Genomic DNA, 26,520 nt, shown 5'->3' with positions numbered 1-26,520 from the left:
TGTCAAGAGACAAATTCTCTAGATGCCTTACTAATCTCTGATTATATCTGTAAGCTCTATCATTACATGAATTAACTTCAAAAAATTATTGTTGGCACTTAGAGCTATAAACTTTCCTCTTACAACTACTATTAATATATTCCAGAGGTTTTATTATGTTGGGTTTTTATTTTCATTTATTTCTAGAATATTTTCATTTCTTTCCTGATTCCTTTTTTGATGCAGTCATCATTCAGTAATGAGGTATTTAATCTCTATGAGTTGATATACTTATCAGAGTTTTTTCTGCTGTTGATTTTGTATTGCGTAATACTTGAATAGGATACATAGGAATATTTAATATTTTCTGCACTTATTAAGATTTGCTTTGTGTCCTAGCATGTTGTCTATTTTAGAGAGGATTCCATGTGCTGCTGAGTAGAATGTGTACTTGTTACTTGTTGGCATTTGGATGGACTATTATGCAGATATCTGTTAGGTCCACTTGATGTTAGATGTCATTTCATTCTGAGATTCCTTTCTCTCTCTCTCTCTCTCTCTCTCTCTCTCTCTCTCTGGCATATCTATCAGGGAAAATGGGGTATTGATATCATCTACAGCCCTGGGTTTGTTTTGATTCATATCTTAATTCTATCAGTATGATTTTTTATGAAATTGGGTGTCCCAGAGTTTGTTACATAAGTACTTAACATTATAATATTTTCCTGATTAATTGATACATTGACTAGAAGGAATTTCCCGTCTTTGTCCCTTCTGATTAGTTTTTATTTGAAGTCCATTTTGCCAGCTATTAGGCTAGCAATGCCTGCTTGCTTCCTGATTGCATTTGCTTGGAATACTTTCTCCACATTTTCACTTTAGGGTGGTACCAATCTTAAAAACTAAACTGAGTTTCTGTAGAAAACAGATTGATGAATTTTGTTTCTTAATCTATTCAGCTAGCTATGTCTTTTGATTGGAGAGTTGAGGACATTAAAACCCTGGTGATTCTGTGCAGTCAGTCATTGGATCTTAGTATGAGAAATACTACCAGACATTTATCTCTCTCTTCCCATGACTGCATTACTGTGCTTTGGTTGCATGGGTGTTTCATTACTGATAAGTGGCTAAGCAGTATTAATTTTTATTATTACAAATAAATTACAGTGAACATGCATTTCTAGTAGTATCAATAAAGTTTAATTTTATTCATAAATAGTTCTTATGTAGGAATATATATGTTTATTTTTCTTTAATTGATATTTAATATTGGGTAGAGCATTTGTTCAATGTTCAGTTTTGCACAAATTAATATGTGGTTATCATATTATGAATATACAAGGTGGGCATTTTGAAATTTTGTTACCTAAAAGATATAAGTCAATGACTGCTCTTATTGTCTTATTATCATCTTTGGGGACTTGGCTCTTGTCATTGTCTATTTATGAGAAAACTTTCCTTAAAGCTGGGTCTACAGAGAAAGGAAACTTTAAAGGAAATGCTATTATAATTCTAGGTTGGAGTAAAGCATTTTCCTTGTTTTAAATGATAGTGTACAAAGTTTGGAATCAGGAGTACCAGTTGTCAGGTAATGGGCCAGTTTGTGGGTTTCATCAATGTATAACATTTTTCCCCCCATTAAAAAATGTCTTTCTACTTTAATCTAAAAGACTCACTGTAGCTGAAGTTTTCCTGGTCCTATCCAGCTCCTGCAGCCCCACAGCCACTCAGACCTAAATGAACACACAGAGTTTTAATATTAATGAAAACTGCTTGGCCATTAGCTCAGGCTAGCTACTGACTAGCTCTTAGTCTTAAACTCAGCCCATTTCTGTTAATCTCTATATCACCACATTTGCCGTGGCTTTACCTGTGTACCATTACATGCTGCTCCCTCGACATCAGGCTGGCGTCTCCTCAGTTCTGTTTTTCCTTCCCTGAATTCTCCTTGTCTGCTTATTTCACCTATACTTCCTGCCTGACTACTGGCCAATCATCCTTTTATTTATCAACTAACCAGAGTAACACATTCACAGCATATAGAACATCCCACAGCAATTCACATTTTACATTAGTAGGTAAGATAATAAGATTTTCTTACCTTATCCTTATCAAAAGGAAAATTTGATTTTCTGTAGTTCTAATCACAGGATAGAAAAAAACCTCTAAACAGGTTACAGTGTGTTTAACAATGCATGTAGGCATAGGAAAAGAAAGAAAAAAAGGGTATAGTCATAAAACAAACAAACAAATACATAAATAGCTTAAAATTAATAAAGTCTTTAAAGAAAGAATAAAGTAATTAAAAAAAGAATAAGCCACCTAGAGATGGGGCATACACAGAAGTCTGGATCCTGTTATTGTGTTATTTTTGATTTTTTTTATTGCTGATGAACAAATGGTAGCTGCTGAGGGATATTGGATTACAGAAACTGCTAAGTTAAAGCAACCTATATATTTAATGTCTTAACTTCAAAATGGAAGTAAAAAATGTTGCATTGGAGAAGTATAGCTACAGTTTTCCTGCCTTGCTCACAGTCAGGAAAAATCTCTGTCACCCGCCAGTCCCACAGCCGCTCAGACCCAACCAAGTAAACACAGAGACTTATATTGCTTAGAAAATGTATGGCTGTGGCAGGCTTCTTGCTAACTGTTCTTATAGCTTAAATTAATCCATTTCCATAAATCTATACCTTGCCACGTGGCTTGTGGCTTACCAGCATCTTCACATGCTGCTTGTCATGGTGGTGGCTGGCAGTCTTCCTTTCCCTTCCTGTTCCCTTAATTCTCCTCTCTGTTAGTCCCGCCTATACTTCCTGCCTAGCCACTGGTCAATCAGTGTTTTATTTATTGAGCAATCAGAGTAATTTGACATACAGACCATCCCACAGCAGAGAAAAGGTTATGTTTTTGTTTCCACAGAAAATGAAGGGCTGTTGATCCATTCAAGGTTTACAAGGACCAAGTTTGATCCTGGCTACAGGTGATGTATATTTTACCTGCTCAAACATAAAAAAATCATGTTTGGCTGGTTTGTATACAATGCACAGTACATACTTGTGTTAATATGGATGTGTATGTTACCTTTGAAAGTTTGTATGTTTTCAGAACAAGGAGACCAGACACCAATGAAAATGGGTGGTCCAGGTGAACTAGCCTCTCAGAGTACCTCTGTTACAGTTTCTTCAGAGTTCTTCATTCAGAACAGCTTCAAGGCTGTTGGCTGATATGGTCCAGCCTTGCAGATTATTGTAGACAGGACTTGACCTTTTTCCTAATTTTTCCAGGGTTCCCCAAAGATTCCAGCACCCTCAGACAACTGGAAGCAGTCTTGAAAAAAAAAAAAAAAAAACAACACCCACATACCCAAGAGATGGGGGCATGGCTTCTGATCATTTGATGAGAATCATTATTGATGAGAATCATATGAGATCATTATGGAAGTTTGTCATCATTTTGAGGGGGGTTGATTACAAGTTGTTATTAGTCATGGTTGGGGAAAAAGCTAAACAAAAGAATTATATTCAAGGATATCTTTCTAAAGGGAAAAAGGGGGATATAGTATAGAAATGATGAGGTAAAAGAGTAGAATATTGAACATACATTAATCCAAAAAGCAACTATTAATCTCAAAATATTTTACATTGTATGGAATTTGGTTTATTGATACAAATTTAAGATTGTTTTTGTTATACTATATTGTTGGATCCCACAGAGGTTTCCTAGTGAGATCTGAGCTTGCTTTACTAGTAGGGCTGTATAAGTGGATGATTGGACCACACTGAGTACCGGGTGTTTTGTAGGGCCTACACTTGGTTGTATCTAGCAGGGGGGAGATCTTTTGCCTCACCCCCTGGCATTGTTATAAAAATCTTTTGAAATAAAGTTCTGGGATGGTGGATTTTGACCCAGGGTCTCTGGAGGCTATCCTGTGTTTCTGTCTTTCCTCTCGCCATCTAGGTATCTCTTTCAATCTAAATATTCCCCACTTCTTCCTGCTCAAGAGTACCCTGGTTGTAAAAGTGGGGGATGGTCCCCCACATTATATGTATGTTTCTACTCTTGTTTGGGGTATTGTGCTTATGCAGCACACTTAAAAATGTAATGTATAATTAAGAAAGGCAGGTTAGTAGTTAGTTATCTATAATAATCAAACTTGTAGTCATATTAAGTATGTTTTCAAGGTTAAACAGATACGTTTAGATAGATGGATGGTCTTCAAACATTTGAAGGACCTACAGAATATGGTGTTTAAGATGTTTAATAACCTGAGGCTTTTCATGACATTGAGACATGTCTGCTCCTGACAGCACCAATCTACTCCAGAGAAGAAGATGGGCATCAAAGAACCACTGTATGGCATTTACTTCCTTTATGGCAAAAGCTAGCTATTTGAGTAAAAAACTGCCTTTACCTCAACTTCTGATAGTATACTGTCCAAATTGGACAAACAGAACACAAAAGAAAGTGACTACCAAACTTTGCCAAGACAAGGTAGGGCAGTCTCTCAAAATTTCCTGCTTCTTAGAAATGTCTGGCAGATATATCAGACCTATAGGTCAAAGTAGATGCCCCAACATTGCAGAGGAATTCTGGGTGACTGTCCAGGCAGCCAGATGTCCCTGTCCTTAGGTAATATTACACCCTTCTGGGGTCTTTGATGGAGTTAAACACTAAATAATTAAACTTATAGTTTTCCCTAGTTATGATAAAAAGTAAATTAGGTATAAAACTTTAGACTCACAAAGATAAGATAGATAATAGAGTATTTTCTCTAAATTTGCCAAATACAAATGGATTGGATATTGTAACTGTAATTCTTCCTTGATAACTGTTTTTGTTGTGTATATTTTTATTATGTTAATGTTAAAAACTTCCTTTTTAATTAGACAAAAGGGGGAAATGTTATGGAACAATCTTTTTGTACACTGTAAAGATGTGTTGTTGTCCTCGGTTTAACAAAGACCTAAATGGCCAATAGCTGGGCAGGAAGATGTTAGGAAGGACTTGTAGACAGGGAGAGAGCTCTCTGGGATGAAGAAAGGCAGAGTTGCCAGCCAGGCACAGAGAAAGCAGGATGTGTACAAGATGAGGTAATAAGGCATAAGCCATATGGCAGCAAGTAAATTATTAATAGAAATGGGTTAATTTAAGTTATAAGTGCTAGTTAGAAACAAGCCTAAGCTATCATCCAATTATTTATAATTAATAGTAAGTCTCTGTGTGGTTATTTGGGAGATGGCTGGCAGGACAGAATATTCTGCCTAGTAAGACCTCACTCATATGGTTGTTGACAGTACTAAGCTTTGTTTGCAGTGTTGTACTGAGGATCTCAGTTTCTTGATATCTATCAAATTGAGGCTACTATGAGCTCCTTGCTACATGGCTATTTCTATAGGAACTCATTATACAACAAGTTGTTTTGTTGCTTAAAAGTGTTGCCTTGCTAAACAGATGTCCCTGTATATAATATAATCACCTTCACTCCATCACCTTTTCCTTCTTTATTGGCCAGGAGGTCACAGGTTCTGTCCACATTTAAGAGGAAGATATTACATAGGATGTGAATACTGGGATCATGGAGGCTACCTTATGATCTATTGTAGATCTGCTATATTAATATGCCTTAGTAATTTTTATTCTCATTAATATAGAATGACATGGCCCTCAGTGGCAGCACAGGCCTGGACATCACATGGCCTAGGTGATAGTTCAGGCCAACTCACATAAGGCTGTTCCTCACCACCTTCACATCTCTAGTTACTCCTCTTTCCACAGCACATAAGCCACTCCACTTCTCCTTTTCTCCCATTTCTCCACCACATATTTGCTCATGGTAATAGTATCATTGTGCTAGACTTTGGGTTTTTTTTTTTTTTTTTTTGCTTATCATACTTTTTTTATTTATTTTACAATACTATTCAGTTCTACATAATAGCCACGGATTCCGTTGTTCTCCCCCCTCCCCTTCCCCCCAGCCCACCCCCCATTCTCACCTCCTCCAGGGCAAAGCCTCCCCCAAGGACTGAGATCAACCTTGTAGACTCAGTCCAGGCAGGTCCAGTCCCCTCCTCCCAGATTGAGCCAAGCGTCCCTGCATAAGTCCCAGGTTTCAAACAGCTAACTCATGCAATGAGCCTAGGACCTGGTACCACTGCCTAGATGCCTCCCAAACAGATCAAGCCAATCAACTGTCTCACCCATTCAGAGGGCCTGATCCAGTTGGGGGCCCCTCAGCCTTTGGTTCATAGTTCATGTGTTTCCATTCATGTGGTTATTTGTCTTTGTGCTTTATCCAACCTTGGTTTCAACAATTCTCGCTCATATACACCCTCCTCTTTCTCACTAATTAGACTCCCAGCGCTCCACCAGGGGCCTAGTTGTGGATGTCTGCATCCAGATTCCTCAGTCCTTGGGTGGAGTTTATGGCACAACTATTAGGGTGTTTGGCCATCCCATCACCAGAGTAGGTCAGTCCCGGCTGTCTCTCGACCATTGCCAGCAGTCTTTTGTGGGGGTATCTTTGTGGATTTCTGTGGGCCTCTTTAGCTCTTTGTTTCTTCCTTTTCTCATGTGGTCTTCATTTACCATGGCCTCCTATTCCTTGTTCTCCCTCTCTTTTCTTGATCCAGCTAGGATCTCCCGTTCTCTTTCCCTCGACCCTCGCCCTTCATTGCTCCCACTCATGTCCAGGCTGTTCATGTAGATCTCATCCATTTCTCCGTGTCTTTCTTGGGGTCCCGTTTTCCAGGTAGCCTCACTGGTGATGTGAGTAGCAGTCCAGTCATCCTTGTTCCACATCTAGCATCTTCCTGTGAGTGAGTACATACCATTTTTGTCTTTCTGAGTCTGGGTTACCTCACTCAGGATGATTTTTTCTAGATCCATCCATTTGCCTGCAAACCTCATGATGTCATTGTTTTTCTCTGCTGAGTAGTATTCCATTGTGTATATGTGCCACAATTTATTTATCCATTCTTCAGTTGAAGGGCATCTAGGTTGTTTCCAGGTTTTGGCTATTACAAACAGTGTTGATATGAACATAGCTGAGCAAGTGCTCTTGTGGTATGATTGAGCATTTCTTGGGTATATGCCCAGGAGTGGTATAGCTGGATCTTGGGGGAGATTGATTCCCAATTTTCTAAGAAAGCGCCATATTGATTTCCAAAGTGGTTGTACAAGCTTGCATTCCCACCAGCAGTAGAGGAGAGTTCCCCTAGTTCCACATACTCTCCAGCATAAAGTGTTTTCAGTGTTTTTGATCTTAGCCATTCTGACAGGCGTAAGGTGGTATCTCAGAGTTGTTTTGATTTGCATTTCCCTGATGATTAGGGATGTTGAGCAATTCCTTAAATGTCTTTCAGCCATTTGAGTTTCCTCTGTTGAGAATTCTCTGTTTAGTTCTAAAGCCCATTTCTCAATTAGACTGTTGGTCATTTTGATGTCTAATTTCTTGAGTTCCTTATATATTCTGGATATCAGTCCTCTGTCAGATGTGGGGTTAGTGAAGATCTTTTCCCATTCTGTAGACTGTCGCTTTGCCTTGTTGACCGTATCCTTTGCTCTACAAAAGCTTCTCAGTTTCAAGAGGTCCCATTGATTGATTGTTTGTCTCAGTGTCTGTGCTACTGGTGTTATATTTAGGAAGTGATTTCCTATGCCAATGCATTCAAGACTACGTCCTACTTTCTCTTCTAGCAGGTTCAGAGTAGCTGGATTTATGTTGAGGTCCTTGATTCACTTGGACTTAAGTTTTGTGCACGGTGACAGATATGGATTTATTTGCAGCCTTTTACACGTTGATATCCAGTTATGCCAGCACCGACTTTGGGTTTTAATATTCCCTTGTTGCCATGAGAATGGTGTCCTGAACTTCAGTGTTTCTAGTTGTTTATGATCAGGAGTTTCTCTTTTGATCTTGGGAGAGGAAAGCCTGGATCACAGGCCATGTTTCTGTTGACTTTTCTCTGGGAATCCAAAGCTGTTTATGGAGGTAGCTTCACTAGTTCACTAACACCTGCAGTGGGAAAGACCATTTGTTTTATAAAGTGAAGTTTCCTGAGAGTCAGCTTTAAAAATCTCATCAGGGGGATGATGACTTGAATCTATCACTTCTAAATTAAATTCTTGAGAGTAGGAAACTGACAGCTTGGGTAAACTGTGTTGGCAAGTGGTAACATTTAAAATAAATTTTAAGATTTTAAACCTTGAGAGAGTTTAATTAAAGCATTGAAGAGATTACAGCATAGTTTAAGAACGAAAATTTCCCTTTCATGTTCAATACCAATTAATTCTTCTCATCTTCCATTTCTAATTTATCAGCCTACTTCTGTTGCTTTGATAGTGCTGCTACAATTTTCTGCTTGGTGGTTATTTTAAACCTAAGCAGATACATTTGCCACACAGTCAACTCATGACAGGAAAGTCCAGTTCGCTCTTGGTATTAATCAATGGAATTTTTTGTGATGAATTAGGAGATGAAAGTGAGTTTGACTCTTTTTAAAGGTAACTAGTGCGGTGTTAAGAAAATACATAGGTCATTTATCAAGGTCATGCTTTATTTATCTTTATTTTCTTCACTGGAGCATATTGTAGGTTAAAATTAATAGTTAAATTTAGGATAGATGTCATGTGTGAATAGAAGAATTTGGAAAGTTTTCTCTACATTGTGCCTTTTGTATTTTTGAAACTAAGATGCATATTAATCATTTTCATTAAAAAATCACCTGGAATTTATTTATTTATTGGTTTTGGAGGTTGAACTCAGGAAGGAAGAGCTATTCTCTTGAGCTAGATCATTGTCTGTAATAATACTGATTTTAAAGGCTGACCTTCCTGTACTGATTTTACAATGCTGTGGATGAACCCAGGACCTTTGTTCATTTCAGGCAGGCAGACTACCATGGAGTCACTTCTCTGGTTCCTTCTAGAGTACCTGGAATTTAAATTCCTTATTACCTATCTGTGAAAATATTTTGATTGCATTTTATTATCTACTGAGGTCTTTTGTAATAATTAGCATTCACTGACTAAATAGGAAGAAAAATTTCTCTACTCACTTTTTATTTGGCTGACCTTTTCTTAGGTTCATAAGAGAGGAATAGGGGAAGGGAAATAAAAGGAGGGAAAGACAGAGCAAAAGAAGAGAAAGCAGACTGGGCAGGGGCAATGGTCCATGGTAACCCTAGATTGCTCTATATACCAGAGAACAGTTTAATAATAAGAGAACACATTTGATGCTCTCTTGTCCGTGGTGTACGGGTATGCAAACTTGGACACACACTTGTATATATACCATACAAATATGCAGCATATATCCCCCTCCCTACTTTCTTCTCTCTCTGGCACACACATGTGGGCACATATAAAGTGGCTTGACTATAAAAACATAACCCAGGGTCAAGAGAGATGACTTAGTGGTTAAGAACACTTGCTGCTCTTACAGGGGGCTGGAGTTTGGTTCTCAGCACCTAGGGAAAATTAGTAAGGCCAGTCTACCAGGCATGAACACCAGAGTGTTGGGTTTGATTTTAGGCACACTTAAGCCTTGAGGAAATCTTTTGTATCTGATCAATGATTCTTTTCTGAGATTTATGGAGCTGTTTTTCTGAAGGAGCTTTATGGTCTTTGCATGACTTCAGTTACAAGATGTTCCTGGTGAACCTGGAATTCTTGAGTTATTGAGTACTGCAAACAGTGCACAATAAGGACTGAGAGGAGCATGGGTCATGTGTTCCTTCAGGGAGCACATAGATCAGATCAGAGGCTCTGGTATGAGGAACTTAACTTACTCTAAAAATAACTTTTGTGTACCAATCAATAAATACGCTTCTGCAAAGTCTCATTTCATCCTTGAGTGTCTCTCATTCTTCAACTGTCCTGGTGAAACAGTACCAACAACCTATGTTGGGTAGCTCATAATCACGTGTAACTGCAGTTCCAGGAGATCTGATGCCTTCTGTCCTCTGAGGGCATCTGCACATGTGTATGCATAACCCCTCCCACATACACTAAAAAAGTATAAAACAATAAAGTAGAAACCATCATAGCTCAAACTGGCAGTGCATCTGGGAGGCTGTGCACAATGCAGTTTGGCAGGCTGACCTTCTGGGTGATGGTGACACTGCTGGTGAGCTATGAATTCCGGCAGGAACATTTACAGTTCTTTACTGCATACACCATGCACCTAGCAGGATATACGAGTTTATGAGCAAGTGGGAGAGAACTTTAGGTAAGATTCTAATTTTTAATTGAGTAGTAGGACATGCTAACAGGCAAATAAAAAAAATTAGGGTTCCTAAGAACTGAAACACAGTATAAAGGTAATGCCTAAGGGAAGAAAGGAGGCAAAATTATCTCTCAGGGCATCCTAGACATTTTGGATCATTTGGGAACGTTGCATGTCATATATTTAGAAAATAGCACATTTATTTATTCTTCTGTCATACAATATATCCCTACCATAGCCTCCCTGCCCTCCATTCATCCCAGTCTTCTCCCCCTCTTCCACTCTCCCCCAGATCCACTGCTCCTCCATTGCCCTTCAGAAAAGAGCAGGCCTCCCAGGGATATCAAATGAACATGGCATAACAAGATGCGGTAAGACTGGATACAAACCCGCATATCAAGGCTGGATGAGGTAAGCCAGTTAGAGGAAAAGGGTCCCAAGGACAGGCAAAAGAGTCAGAGACTCCCCCCACTCCCACTGTTAGGGGTCCCACAAGAACACTAAGCTACACAACTACAACATATATGCTGAGGACCTAGTGCAGGTTCAATCAGGCTTCTGTGTCTGTGAGTGAGCCCCTATGAGCCCTGCTTAGATTCTATGGGCTGTGTTATCATGGTGTTCTCCACTCCTCTGGCTCCTACAATCCTTCCTCCCAGTCTTCTGCAGAGTTCCCAAGCTCCACCTAATGTTTGGCTGTGGGTCTCTGCATCTGCTCTCACCCAGCAGCTAGAGAAAGTCTCTGATTATGATTGAGCTAGGCACCAATCAAAAATAGCATTCTAACAAAGCATTGTTATTCAGAACAGGAGGGAACTGATTAAAGACATGCATTTATGATCTCCTGTTGCTTCAAAATTTGTTATAAAAAGATGCCCTTTGTTTAGAGGAAGGTAAATCTCCAAAGATCTTTGTAAAAATTAGTGTTGTATACATCAAAACAAAAAAACAAAAACATGGATAAATGTTTAGATTGAGGTCTGTTTTTTTTTTCAAAATTATTCACCATTGCTTCTTTCAGTTTTGATCACACTATTAAAAGATTATTATTTTATCAGCTTTGAACATATTCAATATGAATAACTTCACCCCAATAAGCTATTTTCATGTTTCTCTAAATTATTATGATTTTTAAAGGCAAGAAGGTTGTTTGCATGTGGACCCCATGGAAACAGGCCAAATACTTCAAAAAAATCTTTTTAACCATTACAAAATACCTACTTACAAAAGATTTTTTTTGTTCCCAATTTAAATTGATTAATATTAATGAAGACATTAAACATGTCACCTTGAAAAGCATTTTGTTCCTCATTTTCTTCTAAGTTGGAATGGAAATACCCTACAAAAGGCTGGCCAGAGCAGGATTGTGAGAGTGAACTAACATGTGGACCTTATTCCTCTGTTTTCCCTTTGCGTACATTCTCTGTTTCGACCCTAGCAGAAGCCTCTCCATCTCCAGGGTCTACTTCTCACTCCCTGCAGCCACACGCCTTCCTCTGGCAGCTGTTCTGCTCTGCTTCACTGGCTTCATCTATCCATCCTCCCTTCGCTTAGATCAGGCAGTCACAGGCGGAGCAGCTTAGAAACCAACAGAGTGGCAAACCAGAGCAGCTGTCAGGAGAACAGAGCATGATGTTGAGGAGATGAAAGACTCAAACCAACCAGACGAGGTGCTGCTGAAGGCTGGAACATTCAACCCAGAAATGGTCAGGTGAGCAACAAATTTGTGAGATTGACAAGTCGATTTGGCTCCATCGGACAGATCTAGTTCTAATGTTCTTTCTTTCATTTACCTTCTTATGCATTAGTGAGGAAAAAGAACCCAGGCACAGCATGCATGTGTACATGCACGCACGCACGCACACACACGCACATGCATGCACGCATGCATGCACGCGCGCGCGCGCGCGCGCGCGCGCGCGCACACACACACACACACACAAGGTACACATTTATGCAAGTATATTTATGTATATGTATGTGTATATATATGAACAAAAGGTATTTAGGCAAATATGGAGATGAGTTTTGATCTAAATATTCTGTACTTATCTATTAAGCCAATTACAAAGGAATAGAGAAGGATTATGGAGCTCCTTTGGAACCCCTCACTCTAAGTACCTTTATCTTGAAAAACATCTTATTCTTCTGCTTGTAATGCATTGTTTTATGATGCATTGTGCAAAGAAAGGCACACTTAGTTGTTATTTGGGTTGGTTAAACAAGCCTTTTAAGTGCTTTGACTTCTATGCCATTTGAAAGAGACTCAAAAAAGTCACATTTTTTTTTGTGACACTTTAAACCTTCAGCCACTCTACTGTGTTTCTCCTGTGTACACTTGGAGCAGTCCTATGCTTCAGCTAGAATCCCTTAGCATCATTCAAATTGCTTTTGCTTTATCATTTGCCTCTGTGTAGTTATGTTCACTTTAGTCAAAGGTGTCCCTGGGCAAGTTTCTCCCAACTATAATTTCTGTATTCATTCTTATGTGTTAGTGGCATTTCTGTCAATTCCAGGCAACGTGGCAGAGTTATTGCGTATCAGAATGGAAAGGGCCTGAGTTCATTCTGCTCATTTTGAAGATGATGCACCTGAAACTTGGGAAAAATAGCATCTTTATTTTAGTACTTCTACTTTCTTGGTCAGGGAAGGGCTAAGGAAGGCCAACACATATTTCATCACAAGTTCTAGTTTCCTTTCTGTTGCTATGATAAACACAATGATCCAAAGTAACTTAGGGGAGTAAAGATATGATATTTTGTTTGTGTTCTGAAAAATAAAGGTTGCCTAGAGATCAGAGAAGCAGAACAGCCAGCCATAGACAGTTCTTACCTCTACAAATTCTCAGATTGGATGGAGGGCTCCTGTCTCTATGAATCCTCAGAATGAATGGACGAAGATCCTGTCTCCACCTCCCTAGTGCTGGGATTAAAGGAGTGAGCATCCCATGTGTTGGGACCAAAGGCGTGATACTTCCAAGTGCTGGGATTAAAGATGTGAGTCACAACCAACTGGCTCTATTTCATTTTAGACTTGTTCAATCTTGTGTAGCCCAGGGTGGCTTTGAACTCCTGATCTTCCAGCTTCCTCCTCCCAAGTGCTGGGATTAAAGGTGTGCACCACCACTGCCTGGCCTCTATGGTTAACTAGTGACTTGCTCTGCCCTCTGATCTCCAGGCAAGCTTTATTTGTCAGAACACAAATAAAATACCATACAACAAAGAGATTGTGCCATCTTATACTTCTAGGTCACCCTTCATCATTGAGGGAAGTCAGGGCAGGAACTCAAGGCAGGAACCTGAATGAAGGACTGCTTGCTATTGAGTGTTCTCAAGGCAGTGTTCTCTTGACAGGAACTCACTCTTGGCTGAAGGAGTATGGGAGAAAAAATGGAGGAAAGCTGCTTGTTTGCAGACTCATGCTTAGCTAGATTTTTTTTTTTTTTTGGAGACAGTGTTTCTCTGTGTAGCTTTGCACCTTTCCTGGAACTCACTCTGTAGCCCAGGCTGGCCTTGAACTCACAGAGATTCGCCTGTCTCTGCCTCCCAAGTGCTGGCATTAAAGGTGTGTGCCACCACCGCCTGGATAGATTTCTTATATAGCCCATGACCACATGACTAGGGATAGTGCTGCTCACAGTGGGCTGGATCCTTATGCATTAATTAACAGTCAAGATGATCTTTCAAGATGTATCCACAGGCCAGGATTATCTAGGAAATTCTTCACTCAAGCCTTTTTTCTCAGATGATCATGCTCTGTGTCAAGTTGACAAAATTAGACAGGACTCTGTTCTACTGGCCTTTATCATCTTGCAAGACATGTCTTTCATTTATTGCCTTATATTGCATAATGCAAAGAAATGCACCGTTACTATTACAATTGATGAAAATAGACTTGGAAATAGTACTGCATAGGTTTTAGACATTTGGATATGCCATGGACAGACAGAAATTTTCAGGTGAGGAACTGCCATGTGATCCAGTTATACTACTCCTGGGCATATACCCAAAGGATTCGGAGCATACCACAGAGATACGTGCACATCTGTTTATTGTTTCCTTATTCATAATAGCCAAGATAAGGAACCTAGATGTCCCTAGACAGAAAAGTAAAATAAGAAAGTAATGATACATAAACATAATTGGATTTTACTCATCTGTCAAGAGTGAAATTAAGACATATATAGGAAAATGGATGCAACCAGAGACTATTATGTTACTAAAATAAGTCAGACTCAGACAAATGTCCCCATGTCCCGTTTTCTTTCCTGTGTACAACCTAGATTGAAGTGTGTGTGTGTGTGTGTGTGTGTGTGTGTGTGTGTGTGTGTGTGTAGCATGCAACTAGAAAAAGTACTGTGAGGAGCGAGAAGGGGACTACAGAGAGAGGGAGGAACAATGGAGGCACTGGAACGTGTATGTTATGAAAGAGAGTGGGCCTTTTTGAGGGATGGAGGTGATGGACAATAGGGGAAGGGGATGATGGGAATAGGGAGTGGAACGGTGGATAAGAAAGTATAATGATAAACATGTGTGAAAATGTCATGATGAAACCCAATTCTTGTATGCTAACCAAAAATTAAAAAAGAAGAATCAAGAGGCCCAACGTTTATGCTTTCTTCTATTTGTGTCTGAGTTTGGTATAAGAAAGATGGAGCAAATACTTTGTTTTTTCATCATGACTTTCAAGTTTTAACTCTACAATGAAGCAGTGTTCTCCATCTTGTGCATACACCAGGAAAATTAAGTCTCTTCTGGAAAAATTTACTGTCAAATCAGTTAAGACAGACATGCACATATTCAAAATTACAGTATACTGCAGCATGATTAATTCTGTAGTAGAAACAGGGCCAGAGTTCTCCAAAACTGTGAAATAAGAAAGATTATCTTCTAGGAAATCTTCAGAGGAGATGACATTGAAGTTGTGTCTGAAGAATGTGTAGACCAGATGGTGAAACAGGATAGGAATAAGTCAGACTCCTAGGCAGAGGAAATTCACCCATAAAGGCATCATTTTCTAGAAAGAATAAAATACTTGCATGTGAGAGCAGAGGAGTGTGAACAGAAGATGTGAAAGATGAATGAGCAGATGTGAAATAGAAAAGAGGGAGAAAGTGAGGAATGGAGAGACACGCCCGAGGGAAGACTGGTGTTAGATCACTAAGGGCCTTCACATAACTCTAAAGAACTTAGCGCTTAGTTCAGCTATACAGAAGCAAAGACTGTTTAATTTACTATCCAACCACTGTACCAGGATGATACTTAAATAGGAGTATATCGCTATGCTTAGACAGGCCTACAGGACTGTTTGATTAGAGTTCAGAAAAACAGCTAAGACATTTTCAGATTAACCTGTGCAAGGGGTTGAGGACCTGATTTGAATATTCATGGTTGATTTCTTAGTCTGAGATGCTATAACAAAGTAGACCGAATGGCCTATTTATGAAAAGTGTATATCTCATAGCTCTTTTGGATGGGAAACCCATGATCAAGGTGCTGACAGATTTTGACTCCGGTAAGGGACCATTCCTCCCAGATGGCAGCTCCCAGATGTATACTTACATGGTAGGAAGAGAAGATAATCGCCCTTAGGCCTCTATTGCAAGAGCGTTGCTTTTAGTTAATTAATTTCCTCTGAACCCATGTCAGAGCAGCCCATGAGGGCTCAGCCCTAGCCTAAGGAACTATTGGCAGCCATTGGTAGTTGGGGATGGGAAGTCACTTTTCTTCAGTGTTGTAGCTACTGGTAAGTTGCTCACATTTCAGTAATTAACCCCACATCCACAGTCATCTAAACAACTAATTAAACTTGGGTCATTAAAATATAAAAAAAAGACATAGGGGTTGAGAATTTAGGTCAGTGGTAGAGCTCTTGACTAACAAGTGCAAGGCCCTGGGTTCAGTCACCAGCCTGGAGGAAAGCAAGAATCACAAAAGGGCAATAAAAAACCCCAGGGAATGCACACACAGCCTTTAGGTTGGCAACATGTCTCTGTGGGTACGGGCACTGCCATCAGGCCTAATGACCGGCATTTGATCTCCATGGCCGAAGGAGAGAACTGATGGCCACAAAGTGTCCTCCCTCTTCCTCAGCTGAACCGTGGTACATGTTCCCCACAAATAATAAATAAATTCGTGTAAAGACAGACATGGCAGTAAGGCAGGGACTTGTTAGTGAGAGGAGGGGTCCGGTGAGAGTGGGATGGTGTGACAGAAACTGATGCCAGTGAAGAAGTTCAAAATATATTATACACATGTACAGATTTATTAAAGAATAAATAAAAACACTTTAAAAACAAGATTTCAACACATGAATTTTGGGGAGACAAATAGACCATAGCAGTTGAGATAAAGGAAATTAGAAAGGCTCAGCAGGTTAAGTAGATAGGATTGGACATTTGATTGAGCAAGGGTGGTGCTGGGTGGGAAGGTTCCAGGGAGGAGTCTTAGATCTCTAGCAGCAAATGGCTGTGTTGCCAACTATGGTAGAAGGACGAGAAGGAGAGGTGTGTGGTAGTGGTAGAAGAATCTCAGCAATGGTGTTCAGCAGTAGTGGACAATGTCCATACAGAGTTCAGATGAAAGACCATAATACAGCTGTGAACATCATTCACAGTCGGTGTCATAAATATGAATTGTTGAAACTGTGGGTGTGAAGGACCAGGTTCCTTTCTGTGATGGGATGGTTTGAGTTACCATGATACTTATGTAGTTTTCAGGATGAAAGTGTGTGATAAGTCACACAATTTAATAAATATTTAGGCACCTTTTAAATTCCACATACAACACACTAGATATACAAAGATGAAAAAAGACATGGGTTCTCTCTCAAAGAGATTGCAGTCTAGGAGAGACAGTCAGGTGAGAGAAATGGACAACATTTACTATGATAGATGCTGCTGAGTGTTGTCATAGAGGTGGACCAGGGGAGATCTGGAAGGGACATGCAGCATAGTTTTTGGAATGGCTTAGTTAAGGACATATGGTTTCAGTGAGAGAGAGAGAGAGACAGAGGGAGAGAGAGAGAGAGAGAGAGAGAGAGAGAGAGAGAGAGAGAGAGAGAGAGAAAGACAGGGGGAGGGAAAGAGCGCGAGAGACAGAGGGAGAGGGGGAGAGACCGAGAGGCAGAGAAAGACACACACACACACACACACACACACACACACACACACACACACACACACAGAGGGAGAGGGAGAGAGAGAGAGAGAGAGGGGGGAGAATGATGAACTGAGTCCTAAAGGATAACTAAGGTTATTTTCAGTAAAAAGTGTGTGTGTGTGTGTGTGTGTGAGAGAGAGAGAGAGAGAGAGAGAGAGAGAGAGAGAGAGAGAGAGAGAGAGAGAGTACTCTTCTGAGTCAGGTGGGGAGAGAGAGAGAGAGAGAGAGAGAGAGAGAGAGAGAGAGAGAGAGAGAGTACTCTTCTGAGTCAGGTGGGGCAGCTCACACCTAGACTCCCAGCACTTGGGAGGTGGAGGCTGGTGGAGTGCTGAAAGTTTCGGGCCAGTCTGGGTGAATAGAGTGATACACAACCACAAAAACAAACAAGGGACAACAGCGGCATCGGGTAATGCTTTTAAGAATTAGCCCACACAGTCATAGGTTTCTGTGATTTTCACCCGCATCTTCCTCTCATCTCCCTGTCCCCTCTGTTCCCCATGCTGCCGCCTTTCACTCTGTTCTGTCTCTCCCAACCCTCTCTTAGAGCCCCCTTTCCAGTCACAGGGGCCATTCCTGGTTTTCTGACCTTTCCCTATTTTCTCCTGCCTGGACACACATATTTAATAGTGAGTAATGAGGATCTGCATATGAAAGAAAACGGTATTTGTCTTTCTGAGCCTGGGTTACCTCATTTAAGGTAGTATTTTCAAGTTCTCCCCATTTTCCTACAGACTTCCTTTTTCTTTGTCAATGAATGAAATTCCATTGTGTATATGTATCACATTTTCACTCTCCATTCATACAACAGGCCAACTCATCTGGAGAAGGACAATGTCCTCTTCTTAATTACCTGAAATTTGGTCCTTCTCTGCTTGTTTGCCTCCAGTGACGCCTTATTTCTCTGGCTACACCTGATGGCCATGGCAGGCATCTGAATTCAGATTCTCTTATGTGGTATATGCTTTGATCTTTTGAAGAGTTCCACTGGGCCTCATCACTGCACGGAACTCATTTTGCAGGTCTCCACGTGGATATATCACTGAGGACATTTGTGGCAGAGTGTAAAGCAAGCAGATTGATCTGCAGATATGAACTGTGTATGGGCAGTTAGGCTTCAGGCATTCTTCTTGTGGCTGGTATTGCACCATTTGTAACACAAACCTGAATTCTATTCCACAGTTCAAAATACTTGGTGTGACTCGTAGGTTAAACTACTATTCACAAAATTAGTTGAAAAGATGGTAAAATCTTGGCTTGATTAACTTACTCACAAAAAACTTTCAAGTAGCCATAGACCACTAAACACTGCTACAGTATAAACATTCACGTAAAAATGATCTGTGGAAATATGAAAACAATAAACAAGGAATTGAGTGCAGTTTTTCTTTCTCTGCATGTTTACACTGGCAAATGCACTTATAAGAAGCTGCACAACTCATGTAGATAATGTTCTGTTTGAAATGTATTTTTATATAAAAATGCTCAACCAAACCCCAAAGATAAAACATTGCAAGTGCATATTTTATTAAGATATTTGATCAGCAGACAGAAACATTTTGTTGCAGAACTGATGAAACTCCTTTGGTCAGGTGGAAGTCATGGAGTTCCAGCTTATTACTGAGAATCACTGCAGACTAAGTGATATAAAATGCTTCCAGGGGACTCTTGCACTTTAGTCTTTTTCTTTTTAAAAGGATGTATGTGTATGTGTGTGTGTGTGTGTGTGTGTGTGTGTGTGTGTGTGTGTGTGTGTTATTGTGTGTGTGTGATATGTCTACAGATGTGTGTGTGTGTGTGTGTGTGCACATGTTACTGTGTGTGAATGTAGGTACTGTGGGTATTGCATTCCAGTGTGCTCATGTGCAGGTCAGAGGACAGCCTTGGGTATTGATCATTACCTTTCCACAGTGTTTGAGACATGTTCTCTCTGTTTATTTTTTTGAGATTATAGTATAATTACATCTTATTTCCTTCCCCTTCCCCCAAACTCTCCTGTGTACCTTAAATATATAGATTCTTTTTCATTAATTGTTGTTACATACATATATGTATATACACATTTATTCCTAAATATAACCTACTCAGTCTGTAATGTTACTTGTGTGTATGTTTTCAGGACGGACCATTTGGTATTGGATAACCAGTTGGTACATGCTTCCTTGGGTAAAACTATTTCTCTAGCTCTCAACATTTCTTAGTTGCCTGTAAGTTTTTTTTTGAATAGGATTTTAGTCTTTTCCCCATTAACTTTGGCAGGTATATTGTTCTTGTCTTTGTTCAGCTCATATATAGGCAGTCATATTGGTGAAACTTTTTATTTGTAGATCCTGACATTACTAGCAGACATAGTATGGCAGCAACTCCATGATCCTCTGGCTCTTACAATCTTCCCACAACCTCTTCTGTAATGTCCTCTGAGCCTTAGGTTTGGGAGTTGTTTTGTAGATAGATACACCCGATGAGACTGGGCTCCACAACTCTAAATTTTCGTGGTTGTAGTTTTCAGCCTCTCTCTATTGCTGAGAGGTTTCCTTGATGAAGGGTGAGGACTATACTTATCTGTGGGTATAAGGGCAGATATCTAGAATGTAGTTAGGGATAAGGCCAGTTTAGTAAAGTGGTGGTTGTTTCTCTTTCAAGATCCATCCCTGTGCTAGCCCCAGGTTATGGTTCCATACCAGGCATGGTTTCCCTCTTGTTGAGCAGGCCTTATGTCTGACTTGGGAGATCTTGGTTACCGTGAAGATTTGTGTCCCCTACTGCACCCTTAGTGTTACTGTTCCATTTTGGTCATTGTTGTGGTTCACAGGCACCATAGCTGGGTAGGGTGGTTGGTTGCTCCTTTTCTCTGGTGCTATGAAAGCTAGTCCTCAGGGAGGACTTTCAAGTCAGATTCTGCACAGGGGCATCTGGGCTCTGGAGATGGCATCTCTTTGTTTCTGCATAAGCCAGGCCAGCTGACTCAAACTATTTCCTCCATTCTCAGGTCTTAGCCCCCCATCTCCTGGTTTAGGGTCCAGGGGTTACATCTACTTATGTTACTCAATTCAGATTTGGAGCTTTGAATTTTAAACATCAAATAATATGTCATCAACTAGTGTTTTTCACCCCAATGTTATATATATATATATATATATATATATATATATATATATATATATATGTGTATATATATTTTTTTCCCAAAAGTCTTTGGAAATGAGTATAGAGCTGTCACAACCAGTTAAAAGTTCATTCTACCTTTGAACATATACAAGAAAGGAAAAAGATTTTTTTTTAAAAAATGGGTAAAACATATCAATATTTGCTAAACCCAGTCAGTTCTCAGCAAAGTTCAAGCAGAATGAATTCATTTTCTGGTAAGATTTTGTTCCTCCTTTAAAGTTTAGATTTGGAATAGAGTATGGAACTCTTCATCTAATTAAATGCCTGGCAAGTTGATGCGGGTGGAGAAATCTGTAATCTTTGACACTTTGGAGTGAAACTGCAGTTCTAGGCAGAAGTCCAATTTCATTTTGTTCTGTGGAGGTACTGGAGAGATAGAACACATGCAAAGTCAGTCCCTAGGCAGCCAATTGTAGAGAGGTAGGACAAGCCATTTTTCCTTATTGCTTTTAGCTTGATCTACAGGAGCTTTCATTTTCATAGCCAAACTGCTACCCCACAGCCTGGTCTCCAGCCATGGTGCTGCCACTTAGACATGTGTTTCACCTTGGGCAAGGAACTGATTCCTCCAAACAACAGTTTTCTTATACAAAAATATAGGGACAATGACACTAAACACATAGGGATGTCATAAACTTTATTATGAGACAATGTAAAAAAAAAGCTACAGCATATAGTAGCCTTTATTTTCATTCCAAAATATCTTTGTCCTTGGAATAATCTAACAATGTCAACGTCCTATGAAAGGGGGTTTTAAAAATTGTAGTTCACTGAGTCATAGATGCAGGCACTGTGATGTAGATATATCCATTGGTTGTGGGCTCCCCATAATCTGTTGATCTCAGCATTGTGTCCAGTTGTAGTTTTCTGTGATGGTATCATTTGCTGTAAGACAGGCTTCTTTGGTGAGGGATGGCAGCTTATCTGTGGGTAGAAAGATAATATTTAGAAGCTAGTAAAGAATTATGCTGGTCCATCAAAGTGGTGGTAATAGATTCTTTTCTAAGATTCATGATCTCATCAGTCCTGGGAAGTTGGCTAGGTTTTCAGTACCACACAGGATTTCCCTCCTGTCAAGTGGCCATTGATTCAATTAGATAGCTGTTGGTTGTCACCAACATGTGAGTGCCACTTAGTGCACCTTTATATGTGTCTTGCCATGCTGTACTTGTTTGGTTCATAGGTATTATAGCTGAGTAGGACTGTTTAGTTGCTTCTTCCTTGGAAGCTTGCACAGTATTTTCTGGAACCATGGAAGCTAGACCATAGCAAAAGAGGCTTTCAGTTAGCTCCAACTTGAATTCGAGTTCTATTTCATAAATGTGCAGTGTCTTCAGCAACAGGAAACCACCCTCAACTGCTGAGGGCAACCAAGGGCTTCATCTATAATTGGTATTGTTTTTGGAGTTTGAGGGGAAGAAAGATGATAAAAGTCAGAACATTGGGAAACAATCTGTCCTAGAAATGGCTGCACAAACAAGACCTGAAAAATGGCAATATCAATGGACATATTAATGTGGAAGGGAGAAAATTTCATAAGCTTCCACCCCTAGACAAAGAACTACAGTCAACTAATGACTGCTTGCAGAAAAAGAATTAGCCTCTCCCAGGGATGAGCCCCCTAATTGGTTTTCCAATGGAGAGTTGTCAGCCTTTGTATACAACAAAATGGATGCAGATTGTTATATTTATATATCTTTGTGCATACACACATATAATAGCAATAATCAAAGGAAAAGAGAGTATTAACTTGAGAGTGGAGGTTCAAAGGAGGGTAACTGGGAGAGGCTGGAGGGAGGAAAGGAAGAGGGGAAGTGAAATTGTATTTTATTTAAAAATGTACAGTTCAATAGTTGGCACACTGTTACTTTAAATAGAATTATTATTATAGATAAAAAGCTTTAATATATTATTCTTGTACACTGCTTCACAGATAAGCCATGTTGATACCTTATATTAGTTTCTCCATTGCTTCTATTACCATAGACAGTGACTTAGAAGCAAAAAAAAATTTTTTTTATATCATAAGCCTGATGTTAGTTTCAGTGGGCTAAAGTCAAGGTGTCAGAAGTCAGGTGATTCCTTCTGGTAGAACTTTCTCATTGTAGAGGGAGAATCTATTCTTAGCTTTCTTCTTGCTTTAGTGGCTACATACATTCTTTGGCTTGTGGCCCTTTCCTACAACCTCAGAGTGCACACTTCAATTTCTGCTTCTATAATCCCATTGTCCCTTTTGGGATGATACAGAGCCCACCTGAACAATCCAATGTAATTGTCATGGTTCGTGAATGTTAGCTTGATCACATATGCTATGTCCTTTTTCTCATGTAAGATAAATGCAGGTGGTGAAGGAATTAGGACCTCAGAGGAGGAGGAGGAGGAGGAGAAGGAGAAGGAGAAGGAGGAGGTCATTATACCACACATACATTATTTTATTTTGTCCTTGTACTAGGATGAGGGAGGTTGTTTCTTTTTTTGTGGCGTGAAGAGTCTAAATGACTCCTTGAGTGTGTTACTTGTATAGAATGTTCACTGGCATAGTATAGAGGTAGTCATACTATATTTTATGTTTTGTGATTTATTCACTTGTATGTAACATTTGATTGGTTAACAATGACATTACTGTTTATAATACTTTGCAGCTTACAAAACAGCTAATAACAAAACTACCTTATTTGATTCTTATGAGTTAGGTTTTATCCACAAATTTGAAATCATTTTAAATGTTTTTTATTGAGTCCTTACAATAGAATGGGTGCTGTGTAGGTGATGGGTGTATATGCACAGTAGATTGACACAGGCATAATCCTTCCTGCTGGGCTACTTATATTATGTTTTAAGGAGATGCTCAAATCACAGAACATTAACTGATTTCAACCTGTGATGGAATGTTGCAAGGTAACAGAAGGGAGCAATAAATGGAAGCTCCCTCCCTTTATCTACACCTGTTTCTCCCATCTTGTAGTCCCTTTTCTATCTAGTTTCATGGCCTATACCCACCTATGCATTTTATAAACACACACATATACATATATGCAACACACACACACACACACACACACACACACACACACACACATTAAAAGCTAGGATCCACATATGGGAGAGCACAAGGTCTTTCCAAATCTATGTTACTTTACTTAGTATAACAATTTCAAAATCCATCAGTTTGCCTGAAAAATTCATTTTCCTTTAGGGCTGAGTAAACTTCTACCATCTATACATACCACATTTTTCTTATCCATTCATCTGTTCATGGATGTCTAGGTTGAGCCCTTTCTTTGCTGGAATAATGGATGGGATTTTACCTCAGTGGTAGTATGGAGAGTATTTTGGGTATTTTCCCAGGAATAGTAGAACATGTTATGTGGTAGTTCTATTTTCAATTCTGTGAGAAACATCCACACTGACTTCCATAGTGGTTGTACCAGTTTGTACTGTCACAAATGTGAATAAGGGTTCCTCCTTAAGCACACCACAGCTAACATTTGTTATCATTTGATTTTTTTGAGAATAGCCTTTCTGACTAGGGTGAGATGGAATCTCAAAGTAGTTTAAATTTGCATTTCCCTTGACAGCTATCTGCCAATTCTCAGGCCACTTTCTTGTGCGGTTGGAGTGCTGTTTAAGATAATTATTGATCAAATCTGTATCTTGAACTGTCCTCTAAGTTTTGCTCTAGCAATTTCAGTTTTAACATTAAAGTTAATGGCCATTTTGAATGTAGTTTTTACAGGGTGAGAGCTATGGGTCTAGTTTGTTCTTCAGGTTGATATTCAGTTTTGATAGGAGCCTTTGTTGAGTAAGTTGTCTTGTTATTTAAAGTATGCCTAAAGCCTACTATGTGTTAAAAGGTATGTGCATTTATTTCTGTCCTATTGGTCTACATGTTTGGTTTTGTGTCAATACCACTCTGTCCTTGTTATTGACTGTAGTATAATTTGAGGTCAGGTACTGTAACATCTTCAAGAATGCTGTATATGTTTAGGATTGCTTTGGCTACTCATTGTCTTTTGGGTTTCTATATGCATTTTGGGATTTTTATAGTTTTTTGAAGAATGTCATTAGAATTTTTATGTGGATTGCGCTATCTCTATAGTTACTTCTGGAATATATCCATTTCCACAATATTAATTCTGCTCCAGTTAAGACTCTGTGCACTATATTGAACAAGAATGAAAATAGTTGCTACTCTTGTCTTCTTCCAGATTTTAGAGCAAATATTTTCAGTTCCCTCCCATTTAGCATGTTAGCTATAAGTTTACTATATAGGCTTTACAACTTTGAGGTATACTCATTCCATCTATTCCTAATTTCATCAGCAATTTTATCATGAAGGCATATAGAACTTTGTAAAATGCCTTTTCTGCATATATTGAGACAATAATGTGTGATTTCTGTCTTTATGTTTACTTATATTACTTGCATTACATTTATTGATCTGCCCATTTTAAGCTAGCTTTGCACCCCTTGGTTATATAATTTGGTTATATAATTTCTTAATGTGGTCTTGAATTTGGTTTGTAAGTATCTTGTTGAGAAATTTTGCATGTATACTAACCAGGGAAATTGGTCTGTAGTTTTCTTTGTTATGTCTTTATCTAGTTCTGATATCAAGGTAATACTGGCTTATAGATGAGTTTCCCAATGTTCATTTCATTTTTATTTTATGGAGCAGTTTGAGAAGTATTTGTGTTAGATTTTATTTAAAGGTTTTATGGAATTGAGCAACAAATCCATCTGGTCTCCTTTTGCGAGGAAATTTTTATTTACTGTTTTTACCACTTTACTCATTTCTTGTTATGGGTATAGTTAAGTAAGGGATAATCATAAAGGTCTTTTCCATTGAGACAGAAGTTAAAACATAGTAGTTTAACAATTAAAGTATCAAAATTTAAATAATAATAAAAACTAAAAAATAAAAACTCTAAACAACTAAAAGTTGAAGGAATAAAAATGAGCAATAACATGAAAAAGAAGGTACTTTACCAGTCAGAATGTTTTTCCTCATTGCAGTGTTTGGGTTTTTCCTTCTTCGCTTGGGCTGCCATTGGGTCAGTCTTCACATGCTGGGGTTGGGGAGAGAGGATTGCTGGTCTAAGTGGTTAGACAAGTTAAGTATGTGTGCCTTCCAAATGAGAAGGACTTCTGAGAGTTTGGACAACTTTCCGCCTGAATTTCCTAGCCAGATTCTTCCCTATCCCCTCCTCTCTTATAGGATTACAATCCCTAGCAAGTGGGAGCAGACTTATCCCAGTCAGGCCTTGTATGTTTCAGGCTCTGATGGCCTGCTCACCTAAAGTCCTTGGTTTGACAGCAGAGCACCGTGCTGGGCTTCACAGTCCACTTCTGGAGATTCTGCTTTGCTTGTGTCCACACTGATCAGGTAGGAGGACTGTTTCCCTCTGGCTGGATGTCTTGTATTCAAGCTCTAGCCATATTTCTGCTAAGAACTTGCTGGTCTGTGCATACCCTGCTCTGGTAGGCTCCTCATCTTTATTTTTCACTGTCCCTGGATGTCCTTTCTGCTACACTGGTGATCTTCCTGTGAGCAGGTCACTGACCAAAGCAATGCTGGCAGCCTGTCGTCTGTTAACTTGAGAATTTCACTGCAGTGCACAGCAAATGGCTGTTGCTTGGTCCAGCGGCCAGCAGGAGCAGCATGGCCCAGTGGCCCAGTACTAGTACCCCTCAGGATTATTTTCATCCCTTTCCTCAGGTGAAATTTTGCTCCATTCCCATCTACCATTTCACTCTAAAGCCTTGAGTTCATCTTAAAAGACATCTTGTGATCTAAGACTTTTGCATACATAAAATATACATGATACCTAGCAATTTTTTTTGCCTGACTTTTCTAAGACATAAGAGTCTATTCATTGGGAAGCAATGTTCTCATGGCTCATGATTTAAACAATTTATATTAATCAGCATCACTGTAGTTGGTTTCTTGCTGTCCTATTTAATGCTGAGCAGACTTGATTAGTACCA

At 39.4% G+C, this 26,520-nt stretch overlaps 1 pseudogene; it reads right to left on the bottom strand.

Annotated features, from left to right (window-relative positions):
* Positions 1-26,281, bottom strand: part of LOC114694623 — a 46,837-nt pseudogene extending 20,556 nt beyond the window's left edge.
* Positions 26,282-26,520: the final 239 nt, after the last annotated feature.

The sequence above is a fragment of the Peromyscus leucopus genome, chromosome 2 (assembly GCF_004664715.2).
Source record: "Peromyscus leucopus breed LL Stock chromosome 2, UCI_PerLeu_2.1, whole genome shotgun sequence".
Classification (NCBI taxonomy): domain Eukaryota; kingdom Metazoa; phylum Chordata; class Mammalia; order Rodentia; family Cricetidae; genus Peromyscus; species Peromyscus leucopus.
The sequence above is the reverse complement of the archived record's forward strand: the minus strand, read 5'-3'. Positions and strand labels throughout refer to the sequence as shown.